This window comes from Mizuhopecten yessoensis, unplaced genomic scaffold (assembly GCF_002113885.1).
Source record: "Mizuhopecten yessoensis strain PY_sf001 unplaced genomic scaffold, ASM211388v2 scaffold6459, whole genome shotgun sequence".
Taxonomy (NCBI): Eukaryota; Metazoa; Mollusca; class Bivalvia; order Pectinida; family Pectinidae; genus Mizuhopecten; species Mizuhopecten yessoensis.
The window spans coordinates 503,422-515,805 of record NW_018406560.1 but is presented as its reverse complement, the minus strand read 5'-3'; positions in this window follow the sequence as shown (position 1 = coordinate 515,805).

The following is a 12,384-nucleotide window of genomic DNA, read 5'->3' as shown; positions in this document are numbered from 1 at the left end:
TACCATGGTAACCACTATCACAATACTACCATGGTAACCACTATCACAATACTACCATAATAACCACTATTACAATACTACCATGGTAACCACTATCACAATGCTACCATAATAACCACTATCACAATACTACCATGGTAACTACTATGACAATACTACCATGGTTACCATTATCCCAATATTACCATGGTAACCACTATCACAATACTACCATGGTAACCACTATCACAATACTACCATTGTAACCACTATCACAATATTACCATGGTAACCACTATCACAATAATACCATGGTAACCACTATCACAACACTACAATGGTAACCACCATCACAATACTACCATTGTAACCACTATAACAATACTACCATTGTAACCACTATCACAATACTACCATGGTAACCACTATCACAATACTACCATTGTAACCACTATCACAATACTACCATGTTAACCACAATCACAATACTACCATGGTTTCCACTATCACAATACTACAATGGTAACCACTATAACAATACTACCATGGTAACCACTATAACAATACTGCCATGGTAACCACTATCACAACACTAAAATGGTAACCACTATCACAATACTACCATTGTAACCACTATAACAATACTACCATGGTAACCACTATAACAATACTGCCATGGTAACCACTATCACAACACTAAAATGGTAACCACTATCACAATACTACCATTGTAACCACTATAACAATACTACCATGGTAACCACTATAACAATACTACAATGGTAACCACTATCACAATACTACCATTGTAACCACTATAACAATACTACAATGGTAACCACTATAAGAATACTACCATGTTAACCACTATCACAATACTACCATGGTAACCACCAGCACAATACTACCATTGTAACCACTATAACAATACTACAATGGTAACCACTATAACAATACTACCATGGTAACCACTATCACAATAATACCATGGTAACCACTATCACAATATTACCAAGGTTACCACTATCACAATACTACCATGGTAACCACTATCACAATACTACCATTGTAACCACTATCTCAACACTACCATGGTAACCACTATCACACTATAACCATGTTAACCTCTTTCACAATATTACCATGGTAACCACCAGCACAATAGTACTTTAGTCACCTGGAACTCAGTTGCTGTGTCCTTTGCACATTTTACTAGAGAGGCTCCGAATATGAGCCAAATGACTGGGGAAATTCGAACGCGTGAGAGCGAAACGATATTGTATTGGCCTTTTATGTGTTATTAACTAACCTGGTCTGAAGACCAAGGTGAGCTTATGCAATACCGTGACGTCCGTCGTCCGTCCACATATTTTTCAAACGACTTCTTCTTAATCACCGATTGATATTTAACTAAACTGACTGGAAGCATCCCTGGGTGGCGGGGATTCAAACGTGTACAAATGATGGGGCTGACCCCCAAAGGCCGGGGTCTTAAGGGAACAATTTGGCTATATTGCTATAAACGACTTCTGAAGAACTATGCACTCGATATTATTTTTTTGGTGGGAAGCGTTCATGGGAGGCGGGGATTCAACATTGTATAAATAGTGTTGCTGACCCCGAGGGGATGAGGGGCAGGACCAAAAAGGGTTATTTGGCTATATTTTAAGCGATTTCTTCTCTGGAACTAAGAGTTCGATATCAACCATATTTGACTGGAAGCATCCCTATGTAGTGGGGATTCAAAGTTGTACAAATGGTGGGGCTGAGGTTGGGGCCAAAAGGGGGCAATTTGGCTATACTGCTATAAACGACTTCTTCTGTAACTATGCACTGGGTTTCTATTATTTTTGGTAGGGGTAGGCTTTCATTGGAGGCGGAGATTCACAATTGTACAAATGCTGGGGCTGACCCTCCGGGCGAAGGGATGGGGCCAAAAATAGTTTATTACTCGGAAATAGTTGAGATCCCCATCCTATAATCATATATACAATTACTGAGTATAAAGAGACGAATGTACATATGCTTCCGTGATATCTCTGGGGTCTGGCCCCACCCTTTGTCCCTGGGTCATAACTTTGAAACGGTTGCGATCCCCACCCCAAAACTATATATGCAATTGTTAGGCATAAGGAGACGAATGCAGTCATGATATTAAAATTGACCCTGGGGTCTGGCCACACCCTTGCAGACTTAACCACTGGGTTATAACTTTGAAACGGTTAAGATCCCCACCCCAAAACTATATGTACAATTGCTGGGCATAAGAGACGAATGCAGTCATGATATTAGAAGTGACCCCGGGGTCTGCCCCACCCTTGCAGACTTAACCCCTGGGTCATAACTTTGAAACGGTTAAAATCCCAACCTCAAAACGATATATATAAATGCTGGGCATAAAGATACGAATGCAGTTATGATATTAGAATCGACCCTGGGGTCTGGCTACAACCCCATGGACCTAGTTTCTGAGTCACAGCTTGGAAACAGTTGAGATCCCCACCCCATAACACTACTAGAATGAAAACGGAAAGGTACAGAATCTTAATATTTGGCTGGTGACTTCATGGGAAAGAGTTACCCAAAGTTTAAGAATGAAAATGACCACACCGTACTTTCAAGGTCACAGGGGTCAAATATGTCAAACGCTTCAAACGAATTCTTCTGAAGAACTAAAATGTATAGAATCTTCAAATTTGGCTGATAGCCTCGTTTGGTAGAGGTCATATGGGTCAAATATATCTAACAGATCAATAGACTTCTGAATAATTAACAGACCTTTAGTCATGATATTTGGCTCTAAGCTTCATTCGTAAGAGCCCGTCAAAGTCTGCCAATGAAAATCATCTTGACCTTCTAACAAGGTCACAGGGGTCAAATATGTCAAACACTTCAAACGACTTCTGAAGAAATGAAAGGTATATTATCTTAATATTTGACTGGTATCTTCTTTTGATTGAGGTCAACGAAGTTTGCGAATGAAAATGACCTTAACCTACTTTCAAGGTCACGGAGTCAAATATGTGAAAAAATAAAATGACTTCTTCTGCATAATCGAAAGACATGGAATCAAAATATTTGGCTGGTGGCTTCTTGGGATAGAGCTCATCAAAGTATTTGAATAAAAAAAACTACTTTATAGGTCACGGAGGTCAACAGCACTTCAAACGACTTGAATTCATAAGATTCGGCTGGTAGCTGCTTGGGATAGGGCCATCAAAGTTTGAGAAGGAAAATGACCTCGAGCTACTTACAAGGTCACAGGGACAAATATGTCAAACACTTCAAACAACCTCTTCTGAAGAACCGAAAAGCACAGAATCATATTATGTATAAAAATATGTGGCTGGTAGCGCCGAAAAAGTTTGCGATTGAAATATTTGTAGTACAGTATAATAATAAATGAGAAAGATATGCCGACTGCTTAAATATGGGCCTCTTGTATAGGTTTGATTTAACGACTGATATAAGGTAACGCCTATAGCAGTGATGCCACATGTTCATCCCCTGTGCAACAATTGTCACTGTAATGTATAAATATCCGTCGCTTAGATTTAGAAAATATTTCATTTGAGAGCAACACAATGTCACTTGTGGATAGGATCGTGCTAGAATAGCTAGCGTGCAAGTCAAGACATTGATAAAAAGAGCCGCGATACATTAATCAATATCACGGTCCGATCAATTATTGTAATAATAAGATCGTGTATTGTAAATTTGCTTAAAGAAGGTATTATATCCAGTTAATTTGAATCGAAGCAAAGGGCCATGAAGCAGTTCTCGATATACGACAGCGCATGATATCTTCTAAGCCTAACACGGCACCGTTAGGTGGCGACAGTAACGAACATCTGCTTGAAATGTTAAAATACAACGTACACATAATTACAAAACAAAAATCACCCTAACTAGGTAATAGAAGCTTAAGTAAATACTATAAATAAAATGTTTTTGATACGAGTTTGAAAATATCAATGATAGTGTTTAAAATACCACCAAATGACTTCTGTACTTGTACAATCCTATTTTTTTATGTACATACACTTTTAATGGTTCTACGTGAATAAAACGTGCCTTTGCAAGTGTTTAAGATGCTTCTAAATGATTTTAGAGAACATTAAAATTTAAACAGATGCCTTTTTCTTTCCAGATTGAAAATGAATAAATTTCAAGAGGGCCTTCAGCAACATCGGAAGTTGGTAGAGCAGCTCCGTCTAGAGGCAGCAATCGTGCGCGTGCGCGTGTCGGAGTGTATCTATGAAATCGAGAAGTACTGCGAACAACACTCAGAGGAGGACGCTTTACTAAAGGGCTTCCAGCGGCCCGGCGACAACCCCTTCAAGGAGAAGGGTGGCTGTGCGATATTGTAGCGCCTGTATAGGGTGTCGTTGGGGCACACAGTTCACGGTGCGTTGGGTTCAAATGTGTATTGTAATAGGATATTGTCTTGGAAGAATACTTATTGCCAAAGACGTGAATACTATAATTAAGTCACGTCGAATTCAAATACATGTACCTTCCAAATGTATCTTTCCCCTTAAATTTTTGGCTCAAAAGCGACTCTTGCAATTTGAAATGTTTTTTCTCTAATTCAAATGTGTATTTTCGTATTGTATATTTTTGTCGTGAGCTGCTGTTAACGTTTTGTTCTGGGTGCATTTCATGTCTGGCATAAATGGTGACCTGGTATTTCAGCTTGGGTTGGGGGGAAATCCACGTCTTGAATGGCTTACACTCTGAACTATATAGGCCACATTGTGAGACACACAGTAATATGGGATCTCGTTAATCCGAAAAACTAGTCAATGCGGATAATATTGACAAAGTGTCTAGACTAATGAAATTCAAAAAAAATCGCATCAAGGCTTGTTTCTTCTCTCACCTTTTCGCTTCGTTGACATTAACTCGCGTTTCACTGAACCTGTATGTCATATGTTTTGGATAAATAATTATTCCCGTGATGCTGTAGAATTCGCAATATATGATTAACGCAAAATATATATCACGCGTAATGCAAATAATCTAAACCACTATAAATAATACACTGGTTTTGTTGTGTTAAATGTCTCTATACATCGTGGTGTACCTCACTTAGTACTGCTATGGTCATTGCACAGCATAGATTATTCGAACAAATATATCATAGGACAGAAACACTGTTGACTACGATCGTCTTCTCTAAAACACTGTGGCACTCTAAATTGACCAGACTTGTTCGAACCCTGTTCATCGAAATCAGTTGTAATTGGATTACCGAAAAGTTTTAAAAGCATAGTGTTGATTATTGACAGCCGGCGTTTTGAAATTTGTCCAATTATTTAAATATGCTGCTTTGACTACAGAACATCAAAACTGTTCACCACGCATGACTGGCAGGTCTCAGTCAGGATATCCGGTTTGATACCGAAGCCTGTCGGAATTTGCCGGAATCTTCCGGATTTACCCGAGTTGTTGCAACTCATTCTATCCATTCCATGCTCATTAACGTATTATAATGTATGTGTAGTGGGTTATTTGCTGCTGTAGATTATGGCCCATTTTAATCAGCCAGACACCGGAGATTTTTAAATGAGATATCACATGAAAATTTATGGATATTTTAGTGTTCTAATGAGCCTTTTGAATCCTAATGCGGTTTATTTCAATTAAAATTTGAATACATTTTTTGATATTTATTAGATTTATTTATTAAATTGAGTCAATCTTTGAACTACCGGGATCTGCTGAAAATATTAAGAAAGCTAGCGTGTACATTATAATTCTAGTGTATACATTCTAAAATATACTGCTTTGAAGTCCCATTTATTTTCAAGAAGAGTGTATCTAGTTATTAGTGATGTCAAAAATGTATTCAGTGGCGGATCCAGAGGGGTTTTTTGGGCTTCGGGAAATTTTAGTACTTAGTAAATTTAACATATGATCAAGCTTTAGATTTTCCTAGTGTTTTTCTTACTCAAACAGATTATCATACTACAGCTACTTGACGTCAGGAAGTAAAGTGCTGCGACATGGTTTGTATTGGGTCTCCGTTGGGCCAGTTACTCCTCTGTTGTAATGTAGATACAGTTGTTTCGGTATTGGGTATATTTTGGGTTGGCGGTGCTACATTGTCTTCAATTAGAATTCGTTGTACGAGACTTAATTAAGAAATCGATGATGGTGACGATGTACTGTATTGGTTGTCCGCGATGATTGCATTCTCATTTGTGTAAACGTTTTTGTGTTGACGATTGTGCAAAACTTCCAATAGTTGAAATCAACTTCTACTATAAAACATCGAATTTTATAAGTGTTACATCCATTTGGGAAAGGAAATAAATTATCATTCATTACCTATTGTAAAACAAATATATTGGATTAAATTAATAGGAATGTTTTGCCATTTTGAACACTGTTCTTATAGAAACAAGAAATATTGCGTAAAGGTTTTAAGATATTTGGTCCCGGATTGTTTAATTTTGATCGATTTTGTACACTGAATATGAATGTATGTGTTATAAATGTGACTAGTATCATATGGGAAATATATTTCCTGGAAATCATTCGTGTGTTGTGACGGTTGTATACATTTTTGTCTATGACACTATAATGAAAATGCGGAGTTATTTGTAAGCTGTCTAAATTTGTGATATGCTCGAACTTATACCGTAGGAATGGGTTTCCGATTTATATTCCTAAATATAGTCATTGGACTAATTACATGGCGTCGATCTGTCCGATGAGAAACCCTGCCCTAGTGGAGCCCTGCCTGTAGTCCCGCTGTTGTCCGCTTGGCGTCGCTCAGCCTTCCCAATACTGTTCGCTTTACACATGTCAGAGAAGGGTCGGAGTGTATGGGGTAAACAGAAGGAGGCTCTGTAAGGATTACCTGGATATACAGTAGTCTCGTTCAACCAGACTCGTGTTGTCTGCGCAAGCTACGCCAAACAGAGAATTACAAGTGAGCAAGCGTCTGGTTGAACGAGACTAGATTATACAGAGGTCCAAAAACAGCGGAGAGGTTTATCGTAAAAATTAAGTTTTGTTCTTCTAAGTTAACCTGGCTATGTGCCAATTACTAACTAATGTACAAGTTTATTACATTCAAATAACATATATAAATTACTATTTATAATTTGGGTATTTAAATATGACTTATCTGGGGTTGAAACTTAGGGTTGGTGTTCTTTCCTTCAGAGAGATCGCTGAACCTTAAGTTGATACAACCATATTTACTAGCAGGTATCTGTTCTGGTCTAGTCATTTGCTCAAGTCCCTCCATATTCTGACAAAACAGAAGCAGGACTCTGCTCCTTACACAAAGAAGCTCAAATCTATATCAAATCAGCTTTTACTTACTACTTGAATTGAGTTTTATATAAAAGATATTCACTTCCTTGGTTTTAATGCAGTTTGTAATGAAATCCATCTATAGCAGTCATCAATGTTGCTGAATGGCTGCTATCTCTATCAATCTCACAATATACAGTCCACACCAGACACGTTCTTCTCATAAACTATGCGCTAGCAGACAGTCATACGATTTTTTAAAGGTGGCAATGACGTCACGATGTGTATTTAGGTATATTGTACTCGAATCTACCGCGCTTATTCAACTATGTTCAACTACCGGACACATTGTCCTGAAGAATCAAACATACCGTATCTCCTGCCGTGTAAATTGGTTGTAGAATATTTAAGAAACCAATGAAAATATTATCTATAAATCTATTTTTGTAAACGTGAAATGTCTTATTTACCTCGATAGCATTGGTTTATCTTCAAGTTGGCAGTTACCCGATACACAGGTTGAATGACGACGCGAGTTTTTTCTTAAAGTGTTTTGGTAACCGCATGAATAAAACAAGGGGCCCACAGGCCTAAACGCTTACATGAATTACTTTAAGATTAAATACCAACAACATGAATATATTTTATATAATGAAGACGTCATATGTTTATAAGAGCACGTGCTGGTGTGGAGCGACCTACTTGAGGTTTGTGCTGCGTTTGTAACGGTAACACAGTCCTACTATAACGTACCGACTAGGTGTCCCCCGGTAACACAGTCCCACTATAACGTACCGACTAGGTGTCCCCCGGTAACACAGTCCCACTATAACGTACCGACTAGGTGTTCCCCGGTAACACAGTCCCACTATAACGTACCGACTAGGTGTTCCCCGGTAACACAGTCCCACTATAACGTACCGACTAGGTGTTCCCCGGTAACACAGTCCCACTATAACGTACCGACTAGGTGTTCCCCGGTAACACAGTCCCACTATAACGTACCGACTAGGTGTTCCCCGGTAACACAGTCCCACTATAACGTACCGACTAGGTGTTCCCCGGTAACACAGTCCCACTATAACGTACCGACTAGGGGTCCCCCGGTAACACAGTCCCACTATAACGTACCGACTAGGGGTCCCCCGGTAACACAGTCCCACTATAACGTACCGACTAGGGGTCCCCCGGTAACACAGTCCTACTATAACGTACCGACTAGGGGTCCCCCGGTAACACAGTCCCACTATAACGTACCGACTAGGGGTCCCCCGGTAACACAGTCCTACTATAACGTACCGACTAGGGGTCCCCCGGTAACACAGTCCCACTATAACGTACCGACTAGGGGTCCCCCGGTAACACAGTCCTACTATAACGTACCGACTAGGGGTCCCCCGGCAGTAACATTGTATGTATCCTGACACAAGTGCTCTTTTAAGGTTGGTCCAATAAAGTATCGTAAGAGACAGCAACCATTGTGTACGTGTTATATTTTACCTTGGCAATGTAGCAACGCAATATATAGAGGTTACACAACGAGTGGTTGTTGAATATGGTATTTATTAGGGCCCCGTATCGGAGATACGGGTGCCCTATAGTAATCACTCTGTCTGTGTCTGTCTGTCTGTCCGTCCACAAATTTTGTTCCTGGCTGATAACTTTTGTATTTATTGACCGATGTACATGAAACTTGGTCAGGATGTTTAGTTCACAAAAATACACATTGAGGTAAAAAGTCAAGGTTAAAGGTCAAGGTCATTAGGTTCAAAGGTCAGGGTCAAATTTTACATCTTTTCACTGATGAACATTTTGTTATGACATTATGAAGCAAAGTTGATCAGAATTAAACAAGGAGTCAACTGACCAAAGGTCAAGGTCATCGGGTAGCGATCAAGGTCAAATTTTGTAGCTTTTCACTGGTGAACATTTCGCTATGACATTATGGAGCAAAGTTGTTCGAATTTGAACAAAGAGACACACTGAGGTAAAAAGTCGAGGTCAAAGGTCAAGTTCATTAGGTTCAAAGGTCAAGGTCAAATTTTACATCTTTTCACTGATGAACAAGTTGTTATGACATTATGAAGCAAAGTTGATCAGAATTAAACAAGGAGTCAACTGACCAAAGGTCAAGGTCATCGGGTCAGGGGTCAAGGTCAAATTATGCATTGGGTCGCTGATGAACATTTCGTTATGACATGATGAAGCAAAAATGATCAGAATTAAACAAGGGGTCAACTGACCAAAGGTCAAGGTCATTGGGTCAAAGGTCAAGGTTAAATTTTGTATCTTTTCACAGGTGAACATTTCGCTATGACACTTTGAAGCATTGTAGCTCAGATTAAACAAGGAGTCAATTGACGAAAGGTCAAGTTCACTGGGTCAAAGGTGAAGGTTAAATTTTGTATCTTTTCCTTGATGAACATTTTGTTATGACATTATGAAGCAATGTTGTTCAGAACTTAACACAGAGTCAACTGACATTAGGTCCAGGTTACGGGTTTCAAAGGGTCAAGGTCAAGTTTTGTATTTTCACTGATGAACATTTTGTTATGATGTTAAGGAGCAAAGTTGGTCGAATTATAGAATAAGTCAACTGACCAAATATCAGGGTCACTGGGTTAATGGTCAAGGTCATTTGGGTCCAAAGGTCAAAGACAAAGTGGATCTCTGACTTTGACCCTGGCTCTTGATGGAGGAGGTATATAAGGTTAAATAAAACAAATCAAAGCTAACAAATGAGTATTGCACTGGTATTTACATTTCTGTTAGCCCAGCAAATATGGAGGTGGAAGGAAACATCATAGTACATGTAAAATGTATATTTTGCTTCCTTGCGATTCTTTTTGAAGTCCACATATCAAACGTCAAGCTCAGCTATATGGGCAGATTGCTACTTGATGATTATGGGGGATATAATGCCACAAGACGGGGCCCTTACTGACCTGTCAGTGTTCTAGTTTCACTCGAGTAAGTTAATTTTCAAAAGTTACAAAAGACACCAGCTTTAGCGAGTGTCTAACTGTAACTTTTGAAAATAAACTAACGAGAGTGAAATAAATACCATACTCAACAACCACGAGTCGTGTGATCTGTTTCTACCACAATATCATGATCAGTCGGAAATAACATACACACATGTGTTTGTTGACAAGGCTGGCGTAGTGATATGACCCATATGTAAAAAGTCACTCATTAATATTCAAAAATGACTTTTTTTTTACAAATTTAATAATTGTCAAAATTAATGTTTCGGCAACGACTTCATGAAAAAATATAATGGAAGAACGACTTTAAATATTGGGAGTAGCAACCACGGACTATATGCGCGTAAGCATATCGTACGAAGTCTGCCTCCCGCCAAGTGACGAAGACGAACTTATCGCTGTCAATGTCCAAAACCATAGGCCTACGTTTCTTCAAGACGGTTCTATGGTTGACGTTTATAGTGACAGTTCAGCCATAGTCAGACCGTCTAAATAGCGATAACGGGACGTTGGGAGAACGAAATCTTTTCCGACACTGACAGATCTTGTTTTGGTTTCACGACCTGGACACGCGACGGTGTGACGTCGAAACGATATCGGGCGTCTGTATCAATTTTGCCCGAAACTAGCGATCAAATCTTTAAGTATCATCTTCTTTTAATATTGCCTTAATAACCCCCTTTTCCACATAACCTCACAAAGTCACCAACATTTGTCGGATGTTGACAGCAGACGACGTAAACAAAACAGATTGATGCAAAAAGCGCGTGGAAAAAGTAGTCCTGGTCAAAGTTCATTTTCTCGACCAATCAAAACTCGTGTAGGTCATATACCACTTGTGGTATATAACTCATATTTATCTAACAGTCTGCGTGTTTATACAATGATCTGAGAGTGGAATAACACAGCGTATTGTGGTAGAAAACAGTAACTCTCTCCACCGGGTACCTCTACCAATAACAACGATCTGCAAACTTTGGAGACGACCAATACCATCGCCATGCCGAGTATACTTGGGACAACGCACCAGCGCCAGGAATCCTTCGGACCAAAAGCATGGATTGAACGAACTGCGTTACTGTTACATCCATATTGCATAAAGCCCGAAATATAGATTTAACCGATTCCCACTATTACCAGTATCATGTACAACGGCATCCGTTTATAAAGTATATATACTGTCAGCAGGGTGTAGCTAGCTGTACGCTGGTACGCTGGTGTACTCGACACATTTCTAAAATTAAAAACAACAACGACAAATATATAAACACTGCTTGCATTGACATACTGAATATGTCCTTAGAGAGTGTGTATGCCTTTATAAAATAAATCAAAAACATGATTCTATTGGGAGGGGGCTGGATCCTCTCCTAATCGAATCCATTCCGAGCAAGGGCTAGCTACGCCCCATTTAGTCCAAATGATATTTTTGGAACAAAAAAGGCACAAATGCTTTCACTTTTTAAAAATATCGAGGCGAAAAAAGAGCTTCAAAATAACAACGATCAAATTGCGTTTAAGGGCTAGTTCATAACCTTATGACGCACATTTTTCTGGTAGTGTTTATATAGGGATTTTCAGCAGCAATAAGATACTCACGTCGATAACCCACGAGACAGTACCAGACAGTGATTAATGCAACATACTAACAACGTCTACTCTGTCACACATAAGTATGCTTCATGTTGACGTCATTGAATGCATAAGATATCGACTGAATCCACACCATATTTATAGATCTGTTAGAAATGTCTGAAGTCGTTTTCTGGTTTAAAACTGGCGTTGGTTACGTGGTGATGTAATAATGTCCATGTATGGCTTGATAGTTGCATGAAAAAGAGGAAGAAATTAGTAATTTCGGTATAAAAACAAACACGAACCGATCAACCTGGTTGGCAATGAAAAATTACAGTAAATCATTGTTAGATGTCAATATACAGGTACTCCAATAGTCGCGGTACAAATAATTGATCATCTATTCATAGTGATTGGTCCAGTCTCAGGATCAACGTGATGGTCACTGATAACGGAGAGAACGTGATGGTCAACGATAATTTGGAAATCAGGAGTGTCGATGAATTTGTTGAAAACATGATGGTCAATGATTATTTCTATATGCTTTATTTCATTTTGTGACGATTTTGGTCGA